The sequence below is a fragment of the Platichthys flesus genome, chromosome 7, assembly GCF_949316205.1.
Source record: "Platichthys flesus chromosome 7, fPlaFle2.1, whole genome shotgun sequence".
Taxonomy (NCBI): domain Eukaryota; kingdom Metazoa; phylum Chordata; class Actinopteri; order Pleuronectiformes; family Pleuronectidae; genus Platichthys; species Platichthys flesus.
The window spans coordinates 3,283,371-3,300,515 of record NC_084951.1 but is presented as its reverse complement, the minus strand read 5'-3'; the positions used below and the strand labels follow the sequence as shown (position 1 = coordinate 3,300,515).

Here is a 17,145-nt window from a genome sequence, read left to right as displayed (position 1 = left end):
ATGTCAAATTAACATATCACCCTAAAAATGTCATATTTGGAGAGAAGGGTGAAAGAGCAGGGAGAAATTACTCACCATGAAGGAAGAAACAGTATATGAAACCCTGACATTATTACTGAAGCACCTTATTAAATTATTGTAGTGATTTTTTTCTTGCTATATTATGAGAAAATTGCACCTTGAGTGTCTTTTCCTTAACATTATATAACAATAAAAAACAAGTTTGGATGGTCACAAAGCCACCATACTATTGATGATGGTGGTGATTCACATGTATAAATAAGGTATTGTGGGTCGAGTTAATCGCTTACGGCCATACCACCCTGAACACGCCCGATCTCGTCCGATCTCGGAAGCTAAGCAGGGTCGGGCCTGGTTAGTACTTGGATGGGAGACCGCCTGGGAATACCAGGTGCTGTAAGCTTTTAACAATTTTCTTTGCAACCAGCAGAGGGGACTGTTGCTGCTGCTTTAAAGGAGAAGCACCTTTGAAAGAGCACGAAAGACTCAGCATCAAAGAAAACCAGGCTATGGAACACACACACATCATCACTGAAGGAAAAGAGTGAACATTTAAATGACTTTTGATAGTCGAAACACTACTTTATTCATGCACTAGTAACCTATCACTCTCAAAAATGTCCTATTTGGAGAGAAGGATGAAAGAGCGGGGAGTTTACTCACCATCAAGGAAGAAACAGTATATGAAACCCTCACAGTCTTACTGATGGAAATTGTCATGATTTTGTTTCTTGCAATAATATGATAAAATTGCACCTTCAGATTCTTTTCATTTAACATAAACAACAACAAAAGATGAGTTTCAATGGACACAAAATAAAAGGAAAGTGTTGGTTATGGTTATGATTCTCTGTATTGCCATCAGAGCTTGGTGTTGCTCCTGCTTCAGAGGAGACACATTTTTGAATGAGCAGTAAAGACTGGCAATCAAAGCAAGAAAGGATATTCAGTCGGAGATCATCATAGGTGGAGGATGAGATTGAACATTCAAATGACATTTGATATTCGAAACACTACTATATTCATGTCAAATTAACATATCACCCTAAAAATGTCATATTTGGAGAGAAGGGTGAAAGAGCAGGGAGAAATTACTCACCATGAAGGAAGAGACAGTATATGAAACCCTGACATTATTACTGAAGGACATTATTAAATTATGGTAGTGATTTTTTTCTTGCTATATTATGAGAAAATTGCACCTTGAGTGTCTTTTCCTTAACATTATATAACAATAAAAAACAGGTTTGGCTGGTCACAAAGCAACCATACTATTGATGATGGTGGTGATTCACATGTATAAATAAGGTATTGTGGGTCGAGTTAATCGCTTACGGCCATACCACCCTGAACACGCCCGATCTCGTCCGATCTCGGAAGCTAAGCAGGGCCGGGCCTGGTTAGTACTTGGATGGGAGACCGCCTGGGAATACCAGGTGCTGTAAGCTTTTAACAATTTTCTTTGCAACCAGCAGAGGGGACTGTTGCTGCTGCTTTAAAGGAGAAGCACCTTTGAAAGAGCACGAAAGACTCAGCATCAAAGAAAACCAGGCTATGGAACACACACACATCATCACTGAAGGAAAAGAGTGAACATTTAAATGACTTTTGATAGTCGAAACACTACTTTATTCATGCACTAGTAACCTATCACTCTCAAAAATGTCCTATTTGGAGAGAAGGATGAAAGAGCGGGGAGTTTACTCACCATCAAGGAAGAAACAGTATATGACACCCTCACAGTCTTACTGATGGAAATTGTCATGATTTTGTTTCTTGCAATAATATAATAAAATTACACCTTCAGATTCTTTTCATTTAACATAAACAACAACAAAAGATGAGTTTCAATGGACACAAAATAAAAGGAAAGTGTTGGTTATGGTTATGATTCTCTGTATTGCCATCAGAGCTTGGTGTTGCTCCTGCTTCAGAGGAGACACATTTTTGAATGAGCAGGAAAGACTGGCAATCAAAGCAAGAAAGGATATTCAGTCGGAGATCATCATAGGTGGAGGATGAGATTGAACATTCAAATGACATTTGATATTCGAAACACTACTATATTCATGTCAAATTAACATATCACCCTAAAAATGTTATATTTGGAGAGAAGGGTGAAAGAGCAGGGAGAAATTACTCACCATGAAGGAAGAAACAGTATATGAAACCCTGACATTATTACTGAAGGACATTATTAAATTATGGTAGTGATTTTTTTCTTGCTATATTATGAGAAAATTGCACCTTGAGTGTCTTTTCCTTAACATTATATAACAATAAAAAACAAGTTTGGATGGTCACAAAGCAACCATACTATTGATGATGGTGGTGATTCACATGTATAAATAAGGTATTGTGGGTCGAGTTAATCGCTTACGGCCATACCACCCTGAACACGCCCGATCTCGTCCGATCTCGGAAGCTAAGCAGGGTCGGGCCTGGTTAGTACTTGGATGGGAGACCGCCTGGGAATACCAGGTGCTGTAAGCTTTTAACAATTTTCTTTGCAACCAGCAGAGGGGACTGTTGCTGCTGCTTTAAAGGAGAAGCACCTTTGAAAGAGCACGAAAGACTCAGCATCAAAGAAAACCAGGCTATGGAACACACACACATCATCACTGAAGGAAAAGAGTGAACATTTAAATGACTTTTGATAGTCGAAACACTACTTTATTCATGCACTAGTAACCTATCACTCTCAAAAATGTCCTATTTGGAGAGAAGGATGAAAGAGCGGGGAGTTTACTCACCATCAAGGAAGAAACAGTATATGAAACCCTCACAGTCTTACTGATGGAAATTGTCATGATTTTGTTTCTTGCAATAATATGATAAAATTGCACCTTCAGATTCTTTTCATTTAACATAAACAACAACAAAAGATGAGTTTCAATGGACACAAAATAAAAGGAAAGTGTTGGTTATGGTTATGATTCTCTGTATTGCCATCAGAGCTTGGTGTTGCTCCTGCTTCAGAGGAGACACATTTTTGAATGAGCAGGAAAGACTGGCAATCAAAGCAAGAAAGGATATTCAGTCGGAGATCATCATAGGTGGAGGATGAGATTGAACATTCAAATGACATTTGATATTCGAAACACTACTATATTCATGTCAAATTAACATATCACCCTAAAAATGTCATATTTGGAGAGAAGGGTGAAAGAGCAGGGAGAAATTACTCACCATGAAGGAAGAGACAGTATATGAAACCCTGACATTATTACTGAAGGACATTATTAAATTATGGTAGTGATTTTTTTCTTGCTATATTATGAGAAAATTGCACCTTGAGTGTCTTTTCCTTAACATTATATAACAATAAAAAACAAGTTTGGCTGGTCACAAAGCAACCATACTATTGATGATGGTGGTGATTCACATGTATAAATAAGGTATTGTGGGTCGAGTTAATCGCTTACGGCCATACCACCCTGAACACGCCCGATCTCGTCCGATCTCGGAAGCTAAGCAGGGTCGGGCCTGGTTAGTACTTGGATGGGAGACCGCCTGGGAATACCAGGTGCTGTAAGCTTTTAACAATTTTCTTTGCAACCAGCAGAGGGGACTGTTGCTGCTGCTTTAAAGGAGAAGCACCTTTGAAAGAGCACGAAAGACTCAGCATCAAAGAAAACCAGGCTATGGAACACACACACATCATCACTGAAGGAAAAGAGTGAACATTTAAATGACTTTTGATAGTCGAAACACTACTTTATTCATGCACTAGTAACCTATCACTCTCAAAATGTCCTATTTGGAGAGAAGGATGAAAGAGCGGGGAGTTTACTCACCATCAAGGAAGAAACAGTATATGAAACCCTCACAGTCTTACTGATGGAAATTGTCATGATTTTGTTTCTTGCAATAATATGATAAAATTGCACCTTCAGATTCTTTTCATTTAACATAAACAACAACAAAAGATGAGTTTCAATGGACACAAAATAAAAGGAAAGTGTTGGTTATGGTTATGATTCTCTGTATTGCCATCAGAGCTTGGTGTTGCTCCTGCTTCAGAGGAGACACATTTTTGAATGAGCAGGAAAGACTGGCAATCAAAGCAAGAAAGGATATTCAGTCGGAGATCATCATAGGTGGAGGATGAGATTGAACATTCAAATGACATTTGATATTCGAAACACTACTATATTCATGTCAAATTAACATATCACCCTAAAAATGTCATATTTGGAGAGAAGGGTGAAAGAGCAGGGAGAAATTACTCACCATGAAGGAAGAAACAGTATATGAAACCCTGACATTATTACTGAAGGACATTATTAAATTATGGTAGTGATTTTTTTCTTGCTATATTATGAGAAAATTGCACCTTGAGTGTCTTTTCCTTAACATTATATAACAATAAAAAACAGGTTTGGCTGGTCACAAAGCAACCATACTATTGATGATGGTGGTGATTCACATGTATAAATAAGGTATTGTGGGTCGAGTTAATCGCTTACGGCCATACCACCCTGAACACGCCCGATCTCGTCCGATCTCGGAAGCTAAGCAGGGCCGGGCCTGGTTAGTACTTGGATGGGAGACCGCCTGGGAATACCAGGTGCTGTAAGCTTTTAACAATTTTCTTTGCAACCAGCAGAGGGGACTGTTGCTGCTGCTTTAAAGGAGAAGCACCTTTGAAAGAGCACGAAAGACTCAGCATCAAAGAAAACCAGGCTATGGAACACACACACATCATCACTGAAGGAAAAGAGTGAACATTTAAATGACTTTTGATAGTCGAAACACTACTTTATTCATGCACTAGTAACCTATCACTCTCAAAAATGTCCTATTTGGAGAGAAGGATGAAAGAGCGGGGAGTTTACTCACCATCAAGGAAGAAACAGTATATGAAACCCTCACAGTCTTACTGATGGAAATTGTCATGATTTTGTTTCTTGCAATAATATGATAAAATTGCACCTTCAGATTCTTTTCATTTAACATAAACAACAACAAAAGATGAGTTTCAATGGACACAAAATAAAAGGAAAGTGTTGGTTATGGTTATGATTCTCTGTATTGCCATCAGAGCTTGGTGTTGCTCCTGCTTCAGAGGAGACACATTTTTGAATGAGCAGGAAAGACTGGCAATCAAAGCAAGAAAGGATATTCAGTCGGAGATCATCATAGGTGGAGGATGAGATTGAACATTCAAATGACATTTGATATTCGAAACACTACTATATTCATGTCAAATTAACATATCACCCTAAAAATGTCATATTTGGAGAGAAGGGTGAAAGAGCAGGGAGAAATTACTCACCATGAAGGAAGAGACAGTATATGAAACCCTGACATTATTACTGAAGGACATTATTAAATTATGGTAGTGATTTTTTTCTTGCTATATTATGAGAAAATTGCACCTTGAGTGTCTTTTCCTTAACATTATATAACAATAAAAAACAAGTTTGGATGGTCACAAAGCAACCATACTATTGATGATGGTGGTGATTCACATGTATAAATAAGGTATTGTGGGTCGAGGTAATCGCTTACGGCCATACCACCCTGAACACGCCCGATCTCGTCCGATCTCGGAAGCTAAGCAGGGTCGGGCCTGGTTAGTACTTGGATGGGAGACCGCCTGGGAATACCAGGTGCTGTAAGCTTTTAACAATTTTCTTTGCAACCAGCAGAGGGGACTGTTGCTGCTGCTTTAAAGGAGAAGCACCTTTGAAAGAGCACGAAAGACTCAGCATCAAAGAAAACCAGGCTATGGAACACACACACATCATCACTGAAGGAAAAGAGTGAACATTTAAATGACTTTTGATAGTCGAAACACTACTTTATTCATGCACTAGTAACCTATCACTCTCAAAAATGTCCTATTTGGAGAGAAGGATGAAAGAGCGGGGAGTTTACTCACCATCAAGGAAGAAACAGTATATGACACCCTCACAGTCTTACTGATGGAAATTGTCATGATTTTGTTTCTTGCAATAATATGATAAAATTGCACCTTCAGATTCTTTTCATTTAACATAAACAACAACAAAAGATGAGTTTCAATGGACACAAAATAAAAGGAAAGTGTTGGTTATGGTTATGATTCTCTGTATTGCCATCAGAGCTTGGTGTTGCTCCTGCTTCAGAGGAGACACATTTTTGAATGAGCAGGAAAGACTGGCAATCAAAGCAAGAAAGGATATTCAGTCGGAGATCATCATAGGTGGAGGATGAGATTGAACATTCAAATGACATTTGATATTCGAAACACTACTATATTCTTGTCAAATTAACATATCACCCTAAAAATGTTATATTTGGAGAGAAGGGTGAAAGAGCAGGGAGAAATTACTCACCATGAAGGAAGAAACAGTATATGAAACCCTGACATTATTACTGAAGGACATTATTAAATTATGGTAGTGATTTTTTTCTTGCTATATTATGAGAAAATTGCACCTTGAGTGTCTTTTCCTTAACATTATATAACAATAAAAAACAAGTTTGGATGGTCACAAAGCAACCATACTATTGATGATGGTGGTGATTCACATGTATAAATAAGGTATTGTGGGTCGAGTTAATCGCTTACGGCCATACCACCCTGAACACGCCCGATCTCGTCCGATCTCGGAAGCTAAGCAGGGTCGGGCCTGGTTAGTACTTGGATGGGAGACCGCCTGGGAATACCAGGTGCTGTAAGCTTTTAACAATTTTCTTTGCAACCAGCAGAGGGGACTGTTGCTGCTGCTTTAAAGGAGAAGCACCTTTGAAAGAGCACGAAAGACTCAGCATCAAAGAAAACCAGGCTATGGAACACACACACATCATCACTGAAGGAAAAGAGTGAACATTTAAATGACTTTTGATAGTCGAAACACTACTTTATTCATGCACTAGTAACCTATCACTCTCAAAAATGTCCTATTTGGAGAGAAGGATGAAAGAGCGGGGAGTTTACTCACCATCAAGGAAGAAACAGTATATGAAACCCTCACAGTCTTACTGATGGAAATTGTCATGATTTTGTTTCTTGCAATAATATGATAAAATTGCACCTTCAGATTCTTTTCATTTAACATAAACAACAACAAAAGATGAGTTTCAATGGACACAAAATAAAAGGAAAGTGTTGGTTATGGTTATGATTCTCTGTATTGCCATCAGAGCTTGGTGTTGCTCCTGCTTCAGAGGAGACACATTTTTGAATGAGCAGGAAAGACTGGCAATCAAAGCAAGAAAGGATATTCAGTCGGAGATCATCATAGGTGGAGGATGAGATTGAACATTCAAATGACATTTGATATTCGAAACACTACTATATTCATGTCAAATTAACATATCACCCTAAAAATGTCATATTTGGAGAGAAGGGTGAAAGAGCAGGGAGAAATTACTCACCATGAAGGAAGAGACAGTATATGAAACCCTGACATTATTACTGAAGGACATTATTAAATTATGGTAGTGATTTTTTTCTTGCTATATTATGAGAAAATTGCACCTTGAGTGTCTTTTCCTTAACATTATATAACAATAAAAAACAAGTTTGGCTGGTCACAAAGCAACCATACTATTGATGATGGTGGTGATTCACATGTATAAATAAGGTATTGTGGGTCGAGTTAATCGCTTACGGCCATACCACCCTGAACACGCCCGATCTCGTCCGATCTCGGAAGCTAAGCAGGGTCGGGCCTGGTTAGTACTTGGATGGGAGACCGCCTGGGAATACCAGGTGCTGTAAGCTTTTAACAATTTTCTTTGCAACCAGCAGAGGGGACTGTTGCTGCTGCTTTAAAGGAGAAGCACCTTTGAAAGAGCACGAAAGACTCAGCATCAAAGAAAACCAGGCTATGGAACACACACACATCATCACTGAAGGAAAAGAGTGAACATTTAAATGACTTTTGATAGTCGAAACACTACTTTATTCATGCACTAGTAACCTATCACTCTCAAAAATGTCCTATTTGGAGAGAAGGATGAAAGAGCGGGGAGTTTACTCACCATCAAGGAAGAAACAGTATATGAAACCCTCACAGTCTTACTGATGGAAATTGTCATGATTTTGTTTCTTGCAATAATATGATAAAATTGCACCTTCAGATTCTTTTCATTTAACATAAACAACAACAAAAGATGAGTTTCAATGGACACAAAATAAAAGGAAAGTGTTGGTTATGGTTATGATTCTCTGTATTGCCATCAGAGCTTGGTGTTGCTCCTGCTTCAGAGGAGACACATTTTTGAATGAGCAGGAAAGACTGGCAATCAAAGCAAGAAAGGATATTCAGTCGGAGATCATCATAGGTGGAGGATGAGATTGAACATTCAAATGACATTTGATATTCGAAACACTACTATATTCATGTCAAATTAACATATCACCCTAAAAATGTCATATTTGGAGAGAAGGGTGAAAGAGCAGGGAGAAATTACTCACCATGAAGGAAGAAACAGTATATGAAACCCTGACATTATTACTGAAGGACATTATTAAATTATGGTAGTGATTTTTTTCTTGCTATATTATGAGAAAATTGCACCTTGAGTGTCTTTTTCTTAACATTATATAACAATGAAAAACAAGTTTGGATGGTCACAAAGCAACCATACTATTGATGATGGTGGTGATTCACATGTATAAATAAGGTATTGTGGGTCGAGTTAATCGCTTACGGCCATACCACCCTGAGCACGCCCGATCTCGTCCGATCTCGGAAGCTAAGCAGGGTCGGGCCTGGTTAGTACTTGGATGGGAGACCGCCTGGGAATACCAGGTGCTGTAAGCTTTTAACAATTTTCTTTGCAACCAGCAGAGGGGACTGTTGCTGCTGCTTTAAAGGAGAAGCACCTTTGAAAGAGCACGAAAGACTCAGCATCAAAGAAAACCAGGCTATGGAACACACACACATCATCACTGAAGGAAAAGAGTGAACATTTAAATGACTTTTGATAGTCGAAACACTACTTTATTCATGCACTAGTAACCTATCACTCTCAAAAATGTCCTATTTGGAGAGAAGGATGAAAGAGCGGGGAGTTTACTCACCATCAAGGAAGAAACAGTATATGAAACCCTCACAGTCTTACTGATGGAAATTGTCATGATTTTGTTTCTTGCAATAATATGATAAAATTGCACCTTCAGATTCTTTTCATTTAACATAAACAACAACAAAAGATGAGTTTCAATGGACACAAAATAAAAGGAAAGTGTTGGTTATGGTTATGATTCTCTGTATTGCCATCAGAGCTTGGTGTTGCTCCTGCTTCAGAGGAGACACATTTTTGAATGAGCAGGAAAGACTGGCAATCAAAGCAAGAAAGGATATTCAGTCGGAGATCATCATAGGTGGAGGATGAGATTGAACATTCAAATGACATTTGATATTCGAAACACTACTATATTCATGTCAAATTAACATATCACCCTAAAAATGTCATATTTGGAGAGAAGGGTGAAAGAGCAGGGAGAAATTACTCACCATGAAGGAAGAGACAGTATATGAAACCCTGACATTATTACTGAAGGACATTATTAAATTATGGTAGTGATTTTTTTCTTGCTATATTATGAGAAAATTGCACCTTGAGTGTCTTTTCCTTAACATTATATAACAATAAAAAACAGGTTTGGCTGGTCACAAAGCAACCATACTATTGATGATGGTGGTGATTCACATGTATAAATAAGGTATTGTGGGTCGAGTTAATCGCTTACGGCCATACCACCCTGAACACGCCCGATCTCGTCCGATCTCGGAAGCTAAGCAGGGCCGGGCCTGGTTAGTACTTGGATGGGAGACCGCCTGGGAATACCAGGTGCTGTAAGCTTTTAACAATTTTCTTTGCAACCAGCAGAGGGGACTGTTGCTGCTGCTTTAAAGGAGAAGCACCTTTGAAAGAGCACGAAAGACTCAGCATCAAAGAAAACCAGGCTATGGAACACACACACATCATCACTGAAGGAAAAGAGTGAACATTTAAATGACTTTTGATAGTCGAAACACTACTTTATTCATGCACTAGTAACCTATCACTCTCAAAAATGTCCTATTTGGAGAGAAGGATGAAAGAGCGGGGAGTTTACTCACCATCAAGGAAGAAACAGTATATGACACCCTCACAGTCTTACTGATGGAAATTGTCATGATTTTGTTTCTTGCAATAATATGATAAAATTGCACCTTCAGATTCTTTTCATTTAACATAAACAACAACAAAAGATGAGTTTCAATGGACACAAAATAAAAGGAAAGTGTTGGTTATGGTTATGATTCTCTGTATTGCCATCAGAGCTTGGTGTTGCTCCTGCTTCAGAGGAGACACATTTTTGAATGAGCAGGAAAGACTGGCAATCAAAGCAAGAAAGGATATTCAGTCGGAGATCATCATAGGTGGAGGATGAGATTGAACATTCAAATGACATTTGATATTCGAAACACTACTATATTCATGTCAAATTAACATATCACCCTAAAAATGTTATATTTGGAGAGAAGGGTGAAAGAGCAGGGAGAAATTACTCACCATGAAGGAAGAAACAGTATATGAAACCCTGACATTATTACTGAAGGACATTATTAAATTATGGTAGTGATTTTTTTCTTGCTATATTATGAGAAAATTGCACCTTGAGTGTCTTTTCCTTAACATTATATAACAATAAAAAACAAGTTTGGATGGTCACAAAGCAACCATACTATTGATGATGGTGGTGATTCACATGTATAAATAAGGTATTGTGGGTCGAGTTAATCGCTTACGGCCATACCACCCTGAACACGCCCGATCTCGTCCGATCTCGGAAGCTAAGCAGGGTCGGGCCTGGTTAGTACTTGGATGGGAGACCGCCTGGGAATACCAGGTGCTGTAAGCTTTTAACAATTTTCTTTGCAACCAGCAGAGGGGACTGTTGCTGCTGCTTTAAAGGAGAAGCACCTTTGAAAGAGCACGAAAGACTCAGCATCAAAGAAAACCAGGCTATGGAACACACACACATCATCACTGAAGGAAAAGAGTGAACATTTAAATGACTTTTGATAGTCGAAACACTACTTTATTCATGCACTAGTAACCTATCACTCTCAAAAATGTCCTATTTGGAGAGAAGGATGAAAGAGCGGGGAGTTTACTCACCATCAAGGAAGAAACAGTATATGAAACCCTCACAGTCTTACTGATGGAAATTGTCATGATTTTGTTTCTTGCAATAATATGATAAAATTGCACCTTCAGATTCTTTTCATTTAACATAAACAACAACAAAAGATGAGTTTCAATGGACACAAAATAAAAGGAAAGTGTTGGTTATGGTTATGATTCTCTGTATTGCCATCAGAGCTTGGTGTTGCTCCTGCTTCAGAATAGACACATTTTTGAATGAGCAGGAAAGACTGGCAATCAAAGCAAGAAAGGATATTCAGTCGGAGATCATCATAGGTGGAGGATGAGATTGAACATTCAAATGACATTTGATATTCGAAACACTACTATATTCATGTCAAATTAACATATCACCCTAAAAATGTCATATTTGGAGAGAAGGGTGAAAGAGCAGGGAGAAATTACTCACCATGAAGGAAGAGACAGTATATGAAACCCTGACATTATTACTGAAGGACATTATTAAATTATGGTAGTGATTTTTTTCTTGCTATATTATGAGAAAATTGCACCTTGAGTGTCTTTTCCTTAACATTATATAACAATAAAAAACAAGTTTGGCTGGTCACAAAGCAACCATACTATTGATGATGGTGGTGATTCACATGTATAAATAAGGTATTGTGGGTCGAGTTAATCGCTTACGGCCATACCACCCTGAACACGCCCGATCTCGTCCGATCTCGGAAGCTAAGCAGGGTCGGGCCTGGTTAGTACTTGGATGGGAGACCGCCTGGGAATACCAGGTGCTGTAAGCTTTTAACAATTTTCTTTGCAACCAGCAGAGGGGACTGTTGCTGCTGCTTTAAAGGAGAAGCACCTTTGAAAGAGCACGAAAGACTCAGCATCAAAGAAAACCAGGCTATGGAACACACACACATCATCACTGAAGGAAAAGAGTGAACATTTAAATGACTTTTGATAGTCGAAACACTACTTTATTCATGCACTAGTAACCTATCACTCTCAAAAATGTCCTATTTGGAGAGAAGGATGAAAGAGCGGGGAGTTTACTCACCATCAAGGAAGAAACAGTATATGAAACCCTCACAGTCTTACTGATGGAAATTGTCATGATTTTGTTTCTTGCAATAATATGATAAAATTGCACCTTCAGATTCTTTTCATTTAACATAAACAACAACAAAAGATGAGTTTCAATGGACACAAAATAAAAGGAAAGTGTTGGTTATGGTTATGATTCTCTGTATTGCCATCAGAGCTTGGTGTTGCTCCTGCTTCAGAGGAGACACATTTTTGAATGAGCAGGAAAGACTGGCAATCAAAGCAAGAAAGGATATTCAGTCGGAGATCATCATAGGTGGAGGATGAGATTGAACATTCAAATGACATTTGATATTCGAAACACTACTATATTCATGTCAAATTAACATATCACCCTAAAAATGTCATATTTGGAGAGAAGGGTGAAAGAGCAGGGAGAAATTACTCACCATGAAGGAAGAAACAGTATATGAAACCCTGACATTATTACTGAAGGACATTATTAAATTATGGTAGTGATTTTTTTCTTGCTATATTATGAGAAAATTGCACCTTGAGTGTCTTTTCCTTAACATTATATAACAATAAAAAACAGGTTTGGCTGGTCACAAAGCAACCATACTATTGATGATGGTGGTGATTCACATGTATAAATAAGGTATTGTGGGTCGAGTTAATCGCTTACGGCCATACCACCCTGAACACGCCCGATCTCGTCCGATCTCGGAAGCTAAGCAGGGCCGGGCCTGGTTAGTACTTGGATGGGAGACCGCCTGGGAATACCAGGTGCTGTAAGCTTTTAACAATTTTCTTTGCAACCAGCAGAGGGGACTGTTGCTGCTGCTTTAAAGGAGAAGCACCTTTGAAAGAGCACGAAAGACTCAGCATCAAAGAAAACCAGGCTATGGAACACACACACATCATCACTGAAGGAAAAGAGTGAACATTTAAATGACTTTTGATAGTCGAAACACTACTTTATTCATGCACTAGTAACCTATCACTCTCAAAAATGTCCTATTTGGAGAGAAGGATGAAAGAGCGGGGAGTTTACTCACCATCAAGGAAGAAACAGTATATGAAACCCTCACAGTCTTACTGATGGAAATTGTCATGGTTTTGTTTCTTGCAATAATATGATAAAATTGCACCTTCAGATTCTTTTCATTTAACATAAACAACAACAAAAGATGAGTTTCAATGGACACAAAATAAAAGGAAAGTGTTGGTTATGGTTATGATTCTCTGTATTGCCATCAGAGCTTGGTGTTGCTCCTGCTTCAGAGGAGACACATTTTTGAATGAGCAGGAAAGAATGGCAATCAAAGCAAGAAAGGATATTCAGTCGGAGATCATCATAGGTGGAGGATGAGATTGAACATTCAAATGACATTTGATATTCGAAACACTACTATATTCATGTCAAATTAACATATCACCCTAAAAATGTCATATTTGGAGAGAAGGGTGAAAGAGCAGGGAGAAATTACTCACCATGAAGGAAGAGACAGTATATGAAACCCTGACATTATTACTGAAGGACATTATTAAATTATGGTAGTGATTTTTTTCTTGCTATATTATGAGAAAATTGCACCTTGAGTGTCTTTTCCTTAACATTATATAACAATAAAAAACAAGTTTGGATGGTCACAAAGCAACCATACTATTGATGATGGTGGTGATTCACATGTATAAATAAGGTATTGTGGGTCGAGTTAATCGCTTACGGCCATACCACCCTGAACACGCCCGATCTCGTCCGATCTCGGAAGCTAAGCAGGGTCGGGCCTGGTTAGTACTTGGATGGGAGACCGCCTGGGAATACCAGGTGCTGTAAGCTTTTAACAATTTTCTTTGCAACCAGCAGAGGGGACTGTTGCTGCTGCTTTAAAGGAGAAGCACCTTTGAAAGAGCACGAAAGACTCAGCATCAAAGAAAACCAGGCTATGGAACACACACACATCATCACTGAAGGAAAAGAGTGAACATTTAAATGACTTTTGATAGTCGAAACACTACTTTTTTCATGCACTAGTAACCTATCACTCTCAAAAATGTCCTATTTGGAGAGAAGGATGAAAGAGCGGGGAGTTTACTCACCATCAAGGAAGAAACAGTATATGACACCCTCACAGTCTTACTGATGGAAATTGTCATGATTTTGTTTCTTGCAATAATATGATAAAATTGCACCTTCAGATTCTTTTCATTTAACATAAACAACAACAAAAGATGAGTTTCAATGGACACAAAATAAAAGGAAAGTGTTGGTTATGGTTATGATTCTCTGTATTGCCATCAGAGCTTGGTGTTGCTCCTGCTTCAGAGGAGACACATTTTTGAATGAGCAGGAAAGACTGGCAATCAAAGCAAGAAAGGATATTCAGTCGGAGATCATCATAGGTGGAGGATGAGATTGAACATTCAAATGACATTTGATATTCGAAACACTACTATATTCATGTCAAATTAACATATCACCCTAAAAATGTTATATTTGGAGAGAAGGGTGAAAGAGCAGGGAGAAATTACTCACCATGAAGGAAGAGACAGTATATGAAACCCTGACATTATTACTGAAGGACATTATTAAATTATGGTAGTGATTTTTTTCTTGCTATATTATGAGAAAATTGCACCTTGAGTGTCTTTTCCTTAACATTATATAACAATAAAAAACAAGTTTGGATGGTCACAAAGCAACCATACTATTGATGATGGTGGTGATTCACATGTATAAATAAGGTATTGTGGGTCGAGTTAATCGCTTACGGCCATACCACCCTGAACACGCCCGATCTCGTCCGATCTCGGAAGCTAAGCAGGGTCGGGCCTGGTTAGTACTTGGATGGGAGACCGCCTGGGAATACCAGGTGCTGTAAGCTTTTAACAATTTTCTTTGCAACCAGCAGAGGGGACTGTTGCTGCTGCTTTAAAGGAGAAGCACCTTTGAAAGAGCACGAAAGACTCAGCATCAAAGAAAACCAGGCTATGGAACACACACACATCATCACTGAAGGAAAAGAGTGAACATTTAAATGACTTTTGATAGTCGAAACACTACTTTTTTCATGCACTAGTAACCTATCACTCTCAAAAATGTCCTATTTGGAGAGAAGGATGAAAGAGCGGGGAGTTTACTCACCATCAAGGAAGAAACAGTATATGACACCCTCACAGTCTTACTGATGGAAATTGTCATGATTTTGTTTCTTGCAATAATATGATAAAATTGCACCTTCAGATTCTTTTCATTTAACATAAACAACAACAAAAGATGAGTTTCAATGGACACAAAATAAAAGGAAAGTGTTGGTTATGGTTATGATTCTCTGTATTGCCATCAGAGCTTGGTGTTGCTCCTGCTTCAGAGGAGACACATTTTTGAATGAGCAGGAAAGACTGGCAATCAAAGCAAGAAAGGATATTCAGTCGGAGATCATCATAGGTGGAGGATGAGATTGAACATTCAAATGACATTTGATATTCGAAACACTAGTATATTCATGTCAAATTAACATATCACCCTAAAAATGTTATATTTGGAGAGAAGGGTGAAAGAGCAGGGAGAAATTACTCACCATGAAGGAAGAGACAGTATATGAAACCCTGACATTATTACTGAAGGACATTATTAAATTATGGTAGTGATTTTTTTCTTGCTATATTATGAGAAAATTGCACCTTGAGTGTCTTTACCTTAACATTATATAACAATAAAAAACAAGTTTGGCTGGTCAAAAGCAACCATACTATTGATGATGGTGGTGATTCACATGTATAAATAAGGTATTGTGGGTCGAGTTAATCGCTTACGGCCATACCACCCTGAACACGCCCGATCTCGTCCGATCTCGGAAGCTAAGCAGGGTCGGGCCTGGTTAGTACTTGGATGGGAGACCGCCTGGGAATACCAGGTGCTGTAAGCTTTTAACAATTTTCTTTGCAACCAGCAGAGGGGACTGTTGCTGCTGCTTTAAAGGAGAAGCACCTTTGAAAGAGCACGAAAGACTCAGCATCAAAGAAAACCAGGCTATGGAACACACACACATCATCACTGAAGGAAAAGAGTGAACATTTAAATGACTTTTGATAGTCGAAACACTACTTTATTCATGCACTAGTAACCTATCACTCTCAAAAATGTCCTATTTGGAGAGAAGGATGAAAGAGCGGGGAGTTTACTCACCATCAAGGAAGAAACAGTATATGAAACCCTCACAGTCTTACTGATGGAAATTGTCATGATTTTGTTTCTTGCAATAATATGATAAAATTGCACCTTCAGATTCTTTTCATTTAACATAAACAACAACAAAAGATGAGTTTCAATGGACACAAAATAAAAGGAAAGTGTTGGTTATGGTTATGATTCTCTGTATTGCCATCAGAGCTTGGTGTTGCTCCTGCTTCAGAGGAGACACATTTTTGAATGAGCAGGAAAGACTGGCAATCAAAGCAAGAAAGGATATTCAGTCGGAGATCATCATAGGTGGAGGATGAGATTGAACATTCAAATGACATTTGATATTCGAAACACTACTATATTCATGTCAAATTAACATATCACCCTAAAAATGTCATATTTGGAGAGAAGGGTGAAAGAGCAGGGAGAAATTACTCACCATGAAGGAAGAGACAGTATATGAAACCCTGACATTATTACTGAAGGACATTATTAAATTATGGTAGTGATTTTTTTCTTGCTATATTATGAGAAAATTGCACCTTGAGTGTCTTTTCCTTAACATTATATAACAATAAAAAACAAGTTTGGCTGGTCACAAAGCAACCATACTATTGATGATGGTGGTGATTCACATGTATAAATAAGGTATTGTGGGTCGAGTTAATCGCTTACGGCCATACCACCCTGAACACGCCCGATCTCGTCCGATCTCGGAAGCTAAGCAGGGTCGGGCCTGGTTAGTACTTGGATGGGAGACCGCCTGGGAATACCAGGTGCTGTAAGCTTTT

The 17,145-nt window shown here is 38.5% G+C and overlaps 17 non-coding genes across 17 annotated transcripts; all 17 read left to right on the top strand.

Annotated features, from left to right (window-relative positions):
- Positions 1–305: 305 nt before the first annotated feature.
- LOC133957548 (5S ribosomal RNA) lies at positions 306–424 on the top strand. The gene has a single exon (XR_009921335.1). It is a non-coding gene; the product is annotated as a 5S ribosomal RNA (ribosomal RNA).
- Positions 425–1,350: 926 nt separating this feature from the next.
- On the top strand, positions 1,351–1,469 carry LOC133957660 (5S ribosomal RNA). Its single transcript, XR_009921439.1, has one exon. It is a non-coding gene; the product is annotated as a 5S ribosomal RNA (ribosomal RNA).
- A 926-nt stretch (positions 1,470–2,395) lies between these two features.
- Positions 2,396–2,514, top strand: LOC133957547 (5S ribosomal RNA). Its single transcript, XR_009921334.1, has one exon. It is a non-coding gene; the product is annotated as a 5S ribosomal RNA (ribosomal RNA).
- A 926-nt stretch (positions 2,515–3,440) lies between these two features.
- LOC133957546 (5S ribosomal RNA) lies at positions 3,441–3,559 on the top strand. Its single transcript, XR_009921333.1, has one exon. It is a non-coding gene; the product is annotated as a 5S ribosomal RNA (ribosomal RNA).
- Positions 3,560–4,484: 925 nt separating this feature from the next.
- LOC133957659 (5S ribosomal RNA) lies at positions 4,485–4,603 on the top strand. Its single transcript, XR_009921438.1, has one exon. It is a non-coding gene; the product is annotated as a 5S ribosomal RNA (ribosomal RNA).
- A 926-nt stretch (positions 4,604–5,529) lies between these two features.
- LOC133957545 (5S ribosomal RNA) lies at positions 5,530–5,648 on the top strand. Its single transcript, XR_009921332.1, has one exon. It is a non-coding gene; the product is annotated as a 5S ribosomal RNA (ribosomal RNA).
- Positions 5,649–6,574: 926 nt separating this feature from the next.
- Positions 6,575–6,693, top strand: LOC133957543 (5S ribosomal RNA). Its single transcript, XR_009921330.1, has one exon. It is a non-coding gene; the product is annotated as a 5S ribosomal RNA (ribosomal RNA).
- A 926-nt stretch (positions 6,694–7,619) lies between these two features.
- LOC133957542 (5S ribosomal RNA) lies at positions 7,620–7,738 on the top strand. Its single transcript, XR_009921329.1, has one exon. It is a non-coding gene; the product is annotated as a 5S ribosomal RNA (ribosomal RNA).
- A 926-nt stretch (positions 7,739–8,664) lies between these two features.
- Positions 8,665–8,783, top strand: LOC133957690 (5S ribosomal RNA). Its single transcript, XR_009921467.1, has one exon. It is a non-coding gene; the product is annotated as a 5S ribosomal RNA (ribosomal RNA).
- Positions 8,784–9,709: 926 nt separating this feature from the next.
- Positions 9,710–9,828, top strand: LOC133957658 (5S ribosomal RNA). The gene has a single exon (XR_009921437.1). It is a non-coding gene; the product is annotated as a 5S ribosomal RNA (ribosomal RNA).
- A 926-nt stretch (positions 9,829–10,754) lies between these two features.
- On the top strand, positions 10,755–10,873 carry LOC133957541 (5S ribosomal RNA). Its single transcript, XR_009921328.1, has one exon. It is a non-coding gene; the product is annotated as a 5S ribosomal RNA (ribosomal RNA).
- Positions 10,874–11,799: 926 nt separating this feature from the next.
- Positions 11,800–11,918, top strand: LOC133957540 (5S ribosomal RNA). Its single transcript, XR_009921327.1, has one exon. It is a non-coding gene; the product is annotated as a 5S ribosomal RNA (ribosomal RNA).
- A 926-nt stretch (positions 11,919–12,844) lies between these two features.
- Positions 12,845–12,963, top strand: LOC133957656 (5S ribosomal RNA). The gene has a single exon (XR_009921435.1). It is a non-coding gene; the product is annotated as a 5S ribosomal RNA (ribosomal RNA).
- Positions 12,964–13,889: 926 nt separating this feature from the next.
- On the top strand, positions 13,890–14,008 carry LOC133957539 (5S ribosomal RNA). Its single transcript, XR_009921326.1, has one exon. It is a non-coding gene; the product is annotated as a 5S ribosomal RNA (ribosomal RNA).
- Positions 14,009–14,934: 926 nt separating this feature from the next.
- On the top strand, positions 14,935–15,053 carry LOC133957537 (5S ribosomal RNA). The gene has a single exon (XR_009921324.1). It is a non-coding gene; the product is annotated as a 5S ribosomal RNA (ribosomal RNA).
- A 925-nt stretch (positions 15,054–15,978) lies between these two features.
- On the top strand, positions 15,979–16,097 carry LOC133957536 (5S ribosomal RNA). Its single transcript, XR_009921323.1, has one exon. It is a non-coding gene; the product is annotated as a 5S ribosomal RNA (ribosomal RNA).
- A 926-nt stretch (positions 16,098–17,023) lies between these two features.
- Positions 17,024–17,142, top strand: LOC133957535 (5S ribosomal RNA). The gene has a single exon (XR_009921322.1). It is a non-coding gene; the product is annotated as a 5S ribosomal RNA (ribosomal RNA).
- The last annotated feature ends 3 nt before the right edge of the window (positions 17,143–17,145 follow it).